We start from the raw sequence: 14371 nt of genomic DNA on the forward strand, positions 1-14371 counted from the left end.
AACCAGGGCTTTTGTCCTAAGTTTTAACATCACAGGCTTCTGAGCCAAATGTCTGTTTAGTTTATAACCAAAGGAGAAGATGAAATGTTTCTGTCGGAAAACTGTAGATGAGCTAAAGCAAGCCCACTGTGCTTCCTCAGTTCTTGCTGAGCCTGTTCTGCCATTGGAGGGTGGGACGTGGCCCTGAGCCTCCAAAGTCAGTGTTCAAATACCGTTTTAATAAACTTGGTGCCCCAAATCAGAGAGTTTTGAAGGCTGAAGAAAAGAGTATTATGAGACTGAGTCTAAACAATGATGTAAAAACATGAATATGAGAAGAACACTACAGGGCTGAACCAATTTCCAATTGGAGGTTAAAATGAGGTGTCACTGGGAAATGCAAATATTTACAGAAAGAAAATTCTAGAAAATTGGATTGATGAGAATTTGAACATCGGAGTGCACATCTGTTTCTTCCTTCTCTTCAGTGTCCCCTCATTGCCTCAGCGGAGGTAGATATGAAAGCAATAAAGGAGTCATGTGGGGAGGTCACAGCCAACAGGGTCACAAGTGTTGAACTGTGAAATTGTATAGGAGTCTGGGATCTGGAGGAGGAAGCTGTAAGAAAGGACTCCTGTGAGGGAGCATGTATCTTTGGAAACAATATTGGTTTTATAAGAAATTATTTTGGCCTGACTGTTGTGGCTCAGTGGTTGAGCATCCATCTATGAACCAGAAGGTCAGGGTTCAATTCCCAGTCAGGGCACATGCCCAGGTTTCAGGATCGACCCCCAGTGGCGGAGGGGTGCAGGAGGCAGCCCATCAATGATTCTCTCTCTTCCTCTCACTTCCTCTCTGAAATCAATAAAAAATATTTTAAAATAGAAATAATTTTGATATTGATTGAATGAAATAAGAAACATCCTAAACTTGTAACAAGTGAGTGTAGTTCATTTGGAACTGTGTGTGTGGAGAGAAGGGAAGCTCTTTCATCTGCCATTTTAACAGGGTTGCCTTTCTGGTTAACACATCAACATGTGTTTAATGTGGCCAGATCTGTAACTCCAGACACAGGAAGACTGGATTCTGCAAATCATTGCATAACATCATACAGTCCTGCCATTGAAAGTGTAGAGACATGGCCCCCAAGTTGGTTGAAAAGTAGGACCATTTTAATTTGAAATAAAACTATTTGGAGGCCCCAAAAGAAACTGAAAACACTGCTGCCAGAACATCGTCTGGGAGGGAGAAAGACTGCAGCACAAAGTTTATTATCTAAATATATAAATACCTGAGGGTTGCCTCTTCTTGGCTTCCAGAATGAAGACGAGCCCATGAGAGATGAAGGAAAGGAAGGTAACATTGCAGAGTGGGGACACTTACCTGTTGTGTTCCTATGTCATCTCTCCCTATACCCCACCCCAGTTCTGCCTGCATCTGTTTCTCACCCCCTTTTATAAAACACAGAATTGGATGGCTTCTAAAACAGAAGCAAGGGGACATCAGCAATGCCATAGGCATACCTTGAACATTAGTCACTCGTTCGTTTAGGAGAGGAAGGGGCAGGTTGACAAAATACCAGCACTTTAGCAAAGCAAATAATGCAGCTAAAAAGACAGAGTGGACACAATCTTGCTGTTTCTATGCATTCTTTTCTTTTATCTAATAAAAGTAGGTCAATGTTTCATGCTGCTCATATTGGTGTCATCCATTTTAGCTCCACTAATAAAAACTAATGGCTGGTTATGCATTATAGTAGACCAAACCTCAGATAATGAATTAAAAAGTGAGATAAAGTGGTAAATATGCACTTAAAATCAGGCATTAAGCCATTAAAACACTCCTGTAAAGTGTTTTGTAACTTTCCAATCTAATAATATCTAGAGAAGAAATGTTTAAAAGAAAAAAAAAATCAAATCAAAATTTGTTCTCACAATTCAAACAACTTCCAAATAAACTCTAGTTGCCTCTGGGTCAGTGTCTGCAGATGTAGACATCAGGGCAAGTTACCGATGGGAACCTTTGACCGGGAAATTCTGGGAAAGGCAGGACATGATTCTTTCTGGCTCTAGGCTGTGAAATAGGTAAAACCATCTGATGGAGAATGTTGGGGGCAAAAAGAAGCCACTTCAAGAACCCTCTTCCACTGCCACACTCTGCATTTGGGGGCTCACACAGTTATATTTCTGAAGATTTCAGTTTCATAAAATCGTTCTCTACAAACGTCCCTGTAAGCAATTTCTCTCCCTTTGTTGACCCATAACTCAGCCCCCTGCCTACCTCTGAAGACTTCACCCTCCCTTTGTCCCCTTCCCTGGCAGCCACTCAAGGCCACATGCGGTGCTCCCACCGCGTCTGTCCCTCTCTTTCTCCCGATGGCCGGTACTCCTGCTCTCCTGGTTTTACAAAGTGCTAAAGCCAAGAGATCCTGTCCATCTTCCCAGCCCCAACCCACAGCTGGGCCTCCAGTCCTGCCACCACCTTCCGCCTAGTCCATCCCACTAGCTGTTCTCTTCCCACTCAGACAAACACGACACCGAATCAGCCATCGGTAAACACAGAACATAGGCCCCACCCTTCAAAGCACAGTCACCCTTCCCAGCAAAAAGCTGTTTTATTACATGGAGATGACGGTCACATCAAAGCCATTCTAAGACTATATGGAAGTTTGGAAAATGCAATTTAATTAAATAATGGAGAAACCACTCTAACTTTGACTCCGTTTTCAATGAAATTATGGGATTTCAAGTATGATTTTTTTCACACCAATTCAAACTATTTAAATGGATTTCCATCAGTCCTTTGCCAGTGGGTCTGTGCTCATGAACTCAGCACCTCTGCAACCAGGGCATGGTGGTTCCACACTCTCACTGTCTTCACCTATTCTCTTCCCACTCAGACAATGAACTGGTGAGTTACATAGCAGAGAAATAGAAGGTGAGCCAGAGCTAGACATGTAAAGGCTGAAGCCTGTGATACCAGATCCCAGGAGGGGGAAAAGAACTGGATCCCACTGACCTAGCATGTGGGACTGTCACCATCAACCACTCAGTTGTCTATGCAGGAAATCGGAGCTTCCACTGAATCCCTCCTTTGTCAGAAGTTACATATTCAACTTGCTGCTAGGACATATCCCTCCAACCCCAAATTATCTCTAAATCTATCCTTTTCTCCATTCTAGCTGCTGCTGAATTGATCAAGGGTTTCTTTAGTTTTCCACCAGGAAGGTGTAGTAGAAAGGACTGTGGACCCCAGAACCACACAAGTGTGGGCTGCTTGACCTTGGGAGCTTCAGTTTTCAGCTGGTGAAGGAGCTTGCGGTTGAGATTGAAACTCTGCAATGCATATAAAGTACGTATGTGCTTAATTTCAAATTATGCAAGATGAAGAACAATCATTGCTATCATTCCCTGTGGATTATTGGGATCACTTTCTAAATGGAATTATCACTCAAGACTTTCTCCACCACAGCTTGTCCTCTAGCTGTGCATAACTTAACCTACTGAGGAACATAGCTGATCATGTTGCCCTTGATGTAAAATCTTCAGTGCTTCCTTTTGTCAACTGAACTAATTCAAAACCCTTGGTGTTGGGCTCAAGGGCTGCACAATCTGACCCAGCCATTCTTCCAGCCTCATTACCTGTCACCATCACCATGTCACCCACCTGCACAGCCCTCACCCCTCACTCATCATACTTAGGCTATCGGTGCCCCTGTGCCCTGGTATATTTGTCAAATAAATAGTCATCAAGTGCTCAATGGGGTGACAGGCTTAGTGGATGCACCCGCAAATAAAACAGAAAGGAAATCCAGTCCCAACGCCCAGGTAGTTTTCATTCTGTTCTTTCTCTTGGAACATTCTCTGTTCTACCACTTTTCTCACCTCTTTTGGGGGTTTAATCTAATTACTGGTTCTTGGTTAAAAGATGCTGTTGACTCTCCAAGGCCACACATTCAACTAGGACATTTGTTTTATGGAATTTACCACCTGTGTTCTAATTAGCCCTCTCAGTGTGGTCTCCCTACTAGGCTGGAAGCTCCTTCTGATGCTGTGTCATTTCATAGTGGGGTCCCCAACATGCAGGAGGGCACCTGGCATGGAGAACACATCTGTGTCAATTGTCCTTCTTTGTTTGCAAGCAACAAAATCAAATCTAAGTATGAGACTGAAGCCAGAGGTAGATAAGCAGAGCCAGTGATAATAGCAGGGCCTAAGACAGCTCTTGGGGTCTATGGTGGGCAGTTGGTTTTGGGTGTTTCCATCAAGGACTCCAGATGCTTCTGATCTTGTGGAGAAAGAACCAAATTGGTTTAGCAGCATGAAGGAGTAGGAGCTTGACAAAGGATAGATGGGGTGCTTCATCCAAAAAAGAGGGTGCTAGCAGACATGAGACAGGTGCTCACTACAGCATTCATCTGAAATTATTACCATTGCCTTCCTGTAAAACAGTAATTTTCCATGGAATTGTCCCACGAGAAAATGTGTCTTGTGCTTAATATACCAAATAGTATGCTCCCAGAATAAAAGTCAGAATTATAGTAATTAGGTGATTATCTATGTTTTAATCTGCTTCCTTTATCCATAACAAATAATACAGGGAAACAATGTCATACGCTACACTGAAAGTTGAATGATGAATGATACATGTGTTTCACTATGGCTCTGTTTGCTATTCCACTGGTTCATGCCTGTCTTTGTACCAGTACCACACCGTTTTGATTACCATACCTTTGTGATAGTGTTTGTTTTTAGGATATTAAATTTTGAGGTAATTTGTCACACAGAAACAGACAGTAACAAACCCAAAAATCTGTGATGGTTTTCTATCTGTCACCCCCTGGCTAAACACTGCTTCCACAATTGAATGTCATGTAAGATTGTCATGGTCACTAACAACTCATGTTTGGCCACAGTTAATAAACCTTGGTTCTGATTGTAAACTGGTAAGTAATAATAGTGCTTCAATAATTTTGTTGGACCTAAACTGGCCAAATCCTCTTTTTTTTTTTAATTTATCATTATTGTTGAAAGTAATAAAGATGTCCCTTTTTTTCCCCCATTGACCCCTTCCACCCTGCCCCCAATCCCCACTAAGCCTTCACTATAGCATCATCTGTGTCCATGGGTTATGCATATATGCATATAACCTCTTTGGTTAATCTCTCCCCACCTACCCCCTCCACCCCTATCTTCCCTCTGAGATTCATCAGTCTGTTCTATGCTTCTATGTTTCTAGATCTTTTTTGTTCAACAATCTATTTTATTCATTAGAGTCCACATATGAAAAATGAGATTATGTCATACTTGTCTTTCTCTCACTGGCTTATTTCGCTTAGCATAATACTCTCCAGGTCCCTCCATGCTTCCTCAAAGGGTAAGACATCCTTCTTTTTACTGATGCATAGTATTCCATAGTGTAAATGTACCACAGTTTTCTTTATCCACTCATTTACTGATGGGCACTTGGGCTGTTTCCAGATCTTGGCTATTATAAATAATACTGCTCTGAGCATAGGGGTGCATATATTCTTTCTGATTGGTATTTCAGGCTTCTTAGGATATATTCCTAGAAGTGGGATCACTGGGTCAAATGGGAGTTCCATGTTTAGTTTTTTGAGGAAACTCCATACTGTTTCCCATAGTGGCTGCACTAGTCTACACCAGCACTGTACTAGGGTTCCCTTTTCTCCACATCCTCACCAGTACTTGTCATTTGTTGATTTGTTGATGGTAGCCATTCTGACAGGTGTAAAGTAGTAGTTATTTTTATTTTAATTTGCATCTCCCTGATGATTGGTGACTTTGAACATTTTTTTCATATGTCTCTTGGCCATTTGTATGTCCACTTCAGAGAAGTATGTATTTAGGTCATTTGCTCATTTTTTAATTGGATTCTTTGTCTTCCTTTTGTTAAGCTGTATGAGTTTTTTTTATTGCCGGAGTTCTTTTTCCCAGCCTTACAAAGGGTTCAGCATTCTGGAGAAAGGGTCTGCGCATAGATGATTAAGAAGGAGTCCGTGGATGAAAGATATTTTTGAAAGCCATTGGGGGTCAGAGGAGCTTCCAGCTGAAGGAGCTAGAAGGCTCTCCTCCTTGACCAAGGAACCTGCTTTTATTAGTACAATTTGTCCCAAGGCAAGGTGGAAATATACTCTTCAAAAGGTACGGTATGAAAGGGTATACAGAAACATTGTCAGTTTGGGGAATAGCCTACAGCTGTTCAGGTGTTTGGCCAACAGGAGGCAATAAAATGCCCTGAGCTGTCTGGCAGCTAACAATCATCCTATTCAGGTTTGGGGAAAATGCTTTGTAGCCGTTTCCAACAGGTAAACTACATGTGACTCAACCCTGTTGAGCTCCCCAAGCTTCACCAACCTTTTGGTAAAACTCTTGTAATTATTACATGCTGGAATTGGTTCTCGGCATTTTATATGTTTTTGAAATTAATCCCTTAGCACATGTATCCTTGGCAAATATGTTCTCCCATACAGTGGGCTCCCTTTGCATTTTGTTGATGGTTTCTTTTGCTGTGCAGAGCTTTCTATTTTAATGTGGCCAAATCTTCTTTTAAATGAAATGCTCCCACGTGAAAACTATCTGATAGAGAAGTAATCAGATGATTACTTTATCACACACTAATAAGGTGATTATACGATAAATATTTGTCTGAGGATTCAGGCAAAATGATCTATTAATCATTTTAAAAATTATTATGCTAAACAGCTTTTTTTTTTTCATTCTATCAATCTGATACAAAATCTCTTCATTCTCTTTTTAGAGGAGTGCTACCTAACATACCACACACTTTACAATTTTCCCATATTTTCTTATGTCATCAAACTTCCCCTTCCTATAGATTATTCTGTTCTACCTACTCACATGCTGTGATTTCTCCCATCTTAAAATAAATCCTCCTATGTTCCCATCTCCCTTCAACTCAAGCCTCCTCACTGACTTTCAGATATTCCCAGCCTCCCGACCTTTGCAATGGCTGTTCCCTATCCCTGGACCATCTTTCCTAGACATCCACATAGCTCTCTCTGTTTCCTTTGGGTCTTGAATTGAATGCCACTTTCTCAGGGAGGCATTCCCCAGACTTCCCACCTGAGCCTTCAGCCGTAATACCATCGCCTGCCCAGTCCCAGCTCTCCACCCCTCAAAATCTCAGTTCCTTCAGGATGGGTGTGTTTGTCCCTCTCCCATTAATTACTGCATCTCAAGAGCCTAGAACAGTTCCTGTCATACAGCAAGTGCTTAATAAATAGGTATAAGAAATCCATGACTGTATCTGCTTCCCCCTGCGATGAAAATCGCTCTTCCCACCTTCAAAATCACTCTTCTTGTGTTGCTTTCTTTCCTCCTGACAGTAAAATCACTGGAGCCTCATTGCAGAAAGATATGAAAATACAGAAAAGTGTTAAAAAGAAAATTAAATTGAACTCTGCTATCTTCCTGCTATGGAAGTTAGTTCATATTTTACAGTAGATTCCTCCAGTCTTTTTTGTTCCAAGTTTATAACTTTGTAACAGGTGGCTCAAACCTTACCATTCTGCATTTAATCTGCTTTTCAAAATTAACTGTATGTCCATCCTATCTAATAAAAGAGAAACATGCAAATTGATCATACCTCTGCTACACTCACAAGCCATGCCCACCAGCCAATCAGAAGCGAGTATGCAAATTAACCAAACCAAGATGGCGGCGGCCATGGAGCTGGAGCCAGCTGGAGGCTTGGGTTGCCCCCAGTGATGGAGGAAGCCAAGCTTCTGGCCTGCCCTGGCCTGCCCTGGCCTCCTCTCAAGGCTACAAAGTTTCAATTATACAAGATAAATTAATCCCAGATACCAGGGCCTATGCTTGGGCCACTGGGTGGCGTGGCCATCCTGCAAACCACCACAGGCCCCTCGCCCAGGCCCCCCATGCCCCAAGGGAACCCCCACCCTGATCTGGGACACTCTTCAGGGCAAACCAGCCAGCCCCCACCCATGCACCAGGCCTCTATCCTATCTAATAAAAGAGTAATATGCAAATTGACTGTCACTCCAACATACAAGATGGCTGCCCCCATGTGGACACAAGATGGCTACCACAAGATGGCCAGCAGGGGAGGGCAGTTGGGAGGGACCAGGTCTTCAAGGGAGGGCAGTTGGGGGCGATCAAGCCTGCAGGGGAGGGCAGTTCGGAGTGACCAGACTGACAGAGGAGGGAAGTTGGGGGCAACCGGGCCTGCAGGGAAGGGCAGTTGGGGAGGACCTAGGCCTGCAGGGGAGAGCAGTTGGGGGGACCAGGCCTGCAGGGGAGGGCAGTTAGGGGCGATGAGGCTGGCAGGGGAGGGCAGTTAGGGGTGACTGGTTTGGCAGGGGAGGGCAGTTGGGGAGGGACCAGGCCTGCAGGGGAGGACAGTTTGGGGGGACCCAGGTCTGCAGGGGAGGGCAGTTGGGGGGGGTGGAACCAGACCAGCAGGGGAGAGCAGTTAGGGGTGATGAGGCTATCAGGGGAGGGCAGTTAGGGGTGACCAGGTTGGCAGGGGAGGGCAGTTGGGGGGGACCATGCAAGCAGGAGAGGGAAATTAGGGGCAATCAAGCTGGCAGGGGAGCAGTTAGGCATCAATCAGGCTGGTAGGGGAGTGGTTAGGGGGTGATCATGCTGGCAAGCAGAAGCAGTTAGGGGCAATCAGGAAGGCAGGCAGGCAGGTGAGCAGTTGGGAGCCAGCAGTCCTGGATTGTGAGAGGGATGTCTGACTTCCCGTTTAGGCCCGATCTTACTGGGATTGGGCCTAAACGGGAAGTCGGACATCCCTCAAGGGGTCCCAGATCGGAGAGGGTGAAGGCTGGGCTGAGGGACACACACCCCCGTGTACAAATTTCATGCACCGGGCCTCTAGTATTCACATATAATTCAATATTTTTCTAGAGGAGGGATGGTCAGAGTGAGATCTCTATGGAGGAACCATGCTGGCTGGCGTGAGCGTGTATCCCAAGTACAGGCATAAGGAGGCTGGAGGGCACCAGGGAGGAAGGTCTCACAGGGCATCAGCAGGAGAGGGGTCACGCTGTTCAGAGAGTTTAGGGATGGAGGAACTGTACTGTGGCCAGTCTGGACTTTAGTCAAGAGGGTGGAGAGATAGAAGGTGCAGCTGCAAAGGAAAATCCTCATTCCCTCGGGTCCCACCAACCTCAGTGCCCCAGCAGGATCGAGCAGAGCTGCCTTGAGAGAGGAGAGTTGGGGCCCAGGGCCTCCTCCCTCATTCCACTTCCCCTGCAACCTCCCAAGCTGTACACATGTCCCTTACACAAGAGAATGTATCAGAGAGTAATGGGGCTTTCCATTGAATGAAAGTGTGTTTGATTTGATGACATTTCTTGTTTAAAATGACTCTATATCATCCTTGACCAAATGTGTGTGACAGAGGGAGGTATGTGCCTAAACAATTTTAACCTTTCTGTCTAATTATAAATTAAAGCTAATTTTCAAGCACCTGCCCTGCATCAACTGCCCTTTCATAGTTATGCCTTTCCCAACATCAGAAGCTGCTTTTTAAATCCAGTTTCTACTTGTACACATGCCCCAGTCCCAGCTGGACCCCTAGCCCACAGTGGCTCTGGGCATCGGGAGGAAATGCTTGACTTGGCTACTGTCCTTGAGCTGTAGGTTGTTACTCTGACAAGAAATGGGATCCATGCATCCCTGGGAAACAAGAGGAGGAAGCTCTCCTCGCTCTGTTTTCCAAGCTCACACTACACCTGAGGGTGGAGAGGCGCCTCCAGAATTTTTTGTGGAGGGAAGTGGTGAGGATGAAAGTGGGCAGCTCTGAGCCCCTCCGAGTCCCCTCCCTGTCCCAGGAAGCTGGGCACAGCCCTATGGCTTGTGTATGTATCTTTGGCAAAGGAAAAAATGAGTGATTCAGGCTGTTCATTGGAGAGAAAAAAAAGAACAGATACAATTTTTAAAATAAAAGGATTCTAATCTCTAACATACACAGGTACACACACACACACACACACACACACACACACACACACACACACACGCTTGCTCCTACCCCCTCTTCTGCCTCATTTATCACCACAGCACCAGCACCATCTAACACATATAGTTAGACAGCGCTCAGCTCTCTCAGCACCTGGTGAACAGGTGAATAGATGGAGCAATGATGGGGATAACCCCCTGGCCTGGCCAATTAGGGAACCAGAAGGAAACCTCATGAGTGGAGTTTCTGGGCACTTTGGCCCCTCTAGGTTGGTCCTCCTCACTGATGAGAAAGCTGAGGTTCAGGGGAGGATCAACTGCCCCAGGGCAGCCTTCCTGCAGACCCTGCTCTGTCAGGAGACAGTGGGCTCCTGCTCACTGTGCAGCCCGCCAGTGTCTCTGCTTCTGGATGCTGAGACTGAGGCTCAGAGAAGTTAGCTAATGTTTCCCAGGTCCCCAGTTGTGTCTGAGCTAGCCTCCTGACCAGATCTTGTGGTGCTCACTCTGCTGCACCAAATCCCAGAGGTTCAGTAACTCGAGGCCCACGACCCACACGTGCCCTGAGCCCTCGCTAAGAAGCCCTGTTTCTGAGAGCAGAGAGAGTGGTTAACTGGCCTCCAGGTGCAAGAGTGAGGCCCTCGTGAACTGAAAGGAGCTTTCTGGAACCAGTCCTCTGCTTTCTGCCCACAAGGACACACACATGAGGACTTCACCCCGGGATGTTCACCAGAGTCACTGGTCCTCCCCTTCACTCTGCACCTGTCTCTATGCAGCTCCCTCCCACCCATGGCCCCATGTTTGCTTTCCAAGGCTGGGCTACAACTGTGGATGCGCTTGGCCTGTTTCTATGGTTGCCCAGTGCACACCTTACTTTCAGGTCCCTCTAATTCAAAATATCTCCACTAGGCTTGACCACTGTGAACACCGATTGAGAGTATATACCCTCACCAGGCATAAGATGAGCCTAGTTTACCAAACTGCAGAATAGCACAGACTCTGCAGCCCCCAGTAAACCCCCATTTGTCCATTGTGCTCAACACACAGATAAACTCGCAGGGACAGGAAAGTGAAATTAGCTATTGTGGGTAGTCTGTGTGCAGAGTTCAACCAAGTTGTGTTCAGTTAAAGACCACATAAGAGTAAAAAAATCAGCATCCATGAGATAAAATAAGCATATACATTATTTATACTCCATTGACCCTGCAAAAGATTAATTGCATATTCCACCTGACAGTTTTCAAGACAACGAATTAGCCAAGTATCATATTCCTCTAATTACTATAGGGAACAGTTTGCTATTCGCAGCAAGTAGGGATTTCAAAAGCTTTGAATTTCACACCAAAAAGTGAAGAGTAATGGAGTATTTCCTTGTAGATAATACATGGAATGAAAGTGTACAAAATATTTTAGAGAAATGCTTACTCTTTTTAATGAAAGATGAATATGACTGTTATAAAAATAATCAAATCAATATGGGGCAATGTGCATGCTGCACACCCTCACAAGATATACATGCAATTAAAATAGTAAGGCTCTGAGAAGTCCTGTACCAAGAAAGGCTTCAGTCCTCCCAAGGCTCTTTAGCTAAAGACACATTTCTCTGTGCAGCACAGGCTACCATTTTGGGCCAGTGTCCTCTGGCACACACTTTGGGAACTCTCTGGAGTCGGTTGATTCGTACACTCCCAGCCTATTTACAGGAGAGCTACAGATGAAGAGCAACCTTTTAAAAATATTTTGGGAAGTAAACAAACACTACACAATGCCCAAATTCATTCTTTAAAGGGGATTTCAAAACATCTATTATAACTAATATTTTACCAATAAAACTAAAACTTTGAGATTATTTTTCTGTTATAAGCTTTTATATATTTTTTCCTCTGATGGTCTCAGGTCAGTATTGCTGGAGGGGGCTATCATCTTAGCATGTTGACTCTGACACATTTATTCTGTGGTACAAAAGTCAAATATCTTAGAAAATGAATAAAGTTCAGTATAAAGTATAACAATTTTATCACCAGTGATTCTGCCTTTATTTTTTCATTTGGAAACAATACACCAGGTTGTTTAAGGTGAGGTAAATCCAAATGGTATCCAATGAGAGAAATCCCTTAATTTATTTGTGTTGAGTAATATTTTTATCCTATTACTATATAGGAAAGATAACAAAAATGAGGGAAGAGAAACAGAAGGAATTTATGGGATGATTTGGCTTCTTCCAGGTCTCCTGACCCCCTTTGCAGCAGCACCATACCCAAGCAGGTTTGCCCTGGAGACGAGGCCCAGCAGCCCTGACAACCCACTTATCTCCTCAGACCTCAGGTTCTTCATCTGGAAAATGAGGATCTGGGCATGGATGGTTTCCAAAGCTCCTCGTAGGTCAGAAATCCAAGGTGTTTATGCTCCCCACAGCTTTCAACAGTAGACAATCCATTTGCTTCCTAATTAGAGATAAAAGGCTTAACAAATCCCTCAGAGAGCCCACCCCCTGGAGCTGGTGGGGTTCAGCCCTGTGTCTGTGGTGACGTCCAATCCCCCTCTCTCTGCTGACTGGGGAACCTTTCTGAGACAGAAGGCTGAGGGGATCAGGAAGGGCAGGGACAAAAGAGGTAGAGAAACACATAGGACGACTAGGAAAATGTATAAAAAAACTAATTTTGTCAGCTGGAGAACGTTGTGGATGCATGACTTGTCTTAACTAATGTATTAACTAAAATAGCCTTCAACTAGGCTATTTATATGGAGTGGGCCATATAAAATCTGGAGCTCAAAGCCTTCAATACTGTTGTTGCTGTGCCTGAGAACTATTTTGGCCATACCTTTCCTGATAGTCCATTTCATTGTTATCTGTTTCATTTGTTTCTTTATAGTGTTAGGGAGAAGATGTATGCAGCCCACCAGCAGTGAGCAGAGGAAGCACATCTTTTAGATAGCCCTTGGCAGAAAGACAGTTAATTATAGATGTATATACCATCTGAGAGGTCAATTTTGCCTGAGCCTACCCTCATCATTCAACTACTCTCATCATCCTATTTAATAAAAGAGTAATATGCAAATTAACTGTCACTCCGTTACATCCACAAGCCACGCCCACCAGCCAATCAGGAGCGAGTATGCAAATTAACCCAATCAAGATGGCTGTGGCCACAGAGAGAGTAGGAGGGAGGCTTGGGTTTCCCCGGTGATGGAGGAAGCCAAGCTTTCTGCACACCCTGGCTGGTCCAGGCCTCGACTCCAGGCTACAAAGTTTCAATTATAGAAGATAAATAAATCCCAACAAAAATGGCGGCAGCCACAGAGCTGGAGAGAGCAGGAGGCTAGGGTTGCCCCCGGAGATGGAGGAAGCCAAGCTTCTGCAGCCCTGGCCTGCCTTGGCCTCCGCTTAAGGCTACAAAGTTTCAATTATAGAAGATAAATAAATCCCAACAGAAATGGCTGCCACCACAAAGCAAGCTGAAGGCTTGGCTCCACTCCAGGCTACAAAGTTTCAATTGTAGAAGATAAATAAATCCCAGATACCAGGGCCTCTGCTTGGGTCACCGGGGGGCGTGGCCGGCCTGTAAACCACCATAGGCCCCTCGCCCAGGCCGCCCCATGCCCCAAGGGAACCCCCACCCTGATCCAGGGCACTCTTCAGGGCAAACCAGTTGGCCCCCACCCATGCACCAGGCCTCTATCCTATCTAATAAAAGAGTAATACGCAGATTGACCATCACTCCAACACACAAGATGGCTGCCCCCATGTGGTCAAAGATCCTGCCCCCATGTGGACACAAGATGGCCACCACAAGATGGCCAGCAGGGGAGGGCAATTGGGAGGGACCAGGCCTGCAAGGGAGGGCAGTTGGGGGCGATCAAGCCTGCAGGGGAGGGCAGTTAGGGGTGACGAGGCCAGCAGAGGAGGGAAGTTGGGGGTGACCAGGCCTGCAGGGAAAGGCAGTTGTGGGGGACCCAGGCCTGCAGGGGAGAGCAGTTAGGAGGGACCAGGCCTGCAGGGGAGGGCAGTTAGGGGTGACCAGGCCTGCAGGGGAGGGCAGTTAGGGGCAAACAGGCTGGCAGGGGAGCAGTTAGGCATCAATCAGGCTGGCAGGGGAGTGATTAGGGGGTGATCATGCCAGCAGGCAGAAGCAGTTAGGGGCAATCAGGAAGGCAGGCAGGCAGGCGAGCAGTTGGGAGCCAGCAGTCCTGGATTGCTATGTTTCTTTCTCTCTTTCTCTCTCTCTCTTACCCTCTCCCCCTCCCTCCCTCCCTCCCTTCCACTCTCTCTGAAAAGCAATGGAAACAAATATCCTCAATTTCCATTGAATTCTCAATGGAAATTAACAAAACAAAAAAAATTTATGTTTCTCTCCCCACCCCCCGCCCCGCCCCAGCCCGCTTCTCTCCCTTCCTCTCTGGCTCTCTAAAATCGATTTTAAAAA

At 45.4% G+C, this 14371-nt stretch overlaps 1 protein-coding gene across 2 annotated transcripts in view; it reads left to right on the forward strand.

Moving 5' to 3' along the window:
• The window catches only part of ADARB2 (adenosine deaminase RNA specific B2 (inactive)), a 438045-nt gene that overhangs the window by 25763 nt on the left and 397911 nt on the right, over positions 1 to 14371 (forward strand). The window lies entirely within an intron of this gene.

This window comes from Plecotus auritus (assembly GCF_963455305.1).
Source record: "Plecotus auritus genome assembly, chromosome: 1".
NCBI lineage: Eukaryota > Metazoa > Chordata > Mammalia > Chiroptera > Vespertilionidae > Plecotus > Plecotus auritus.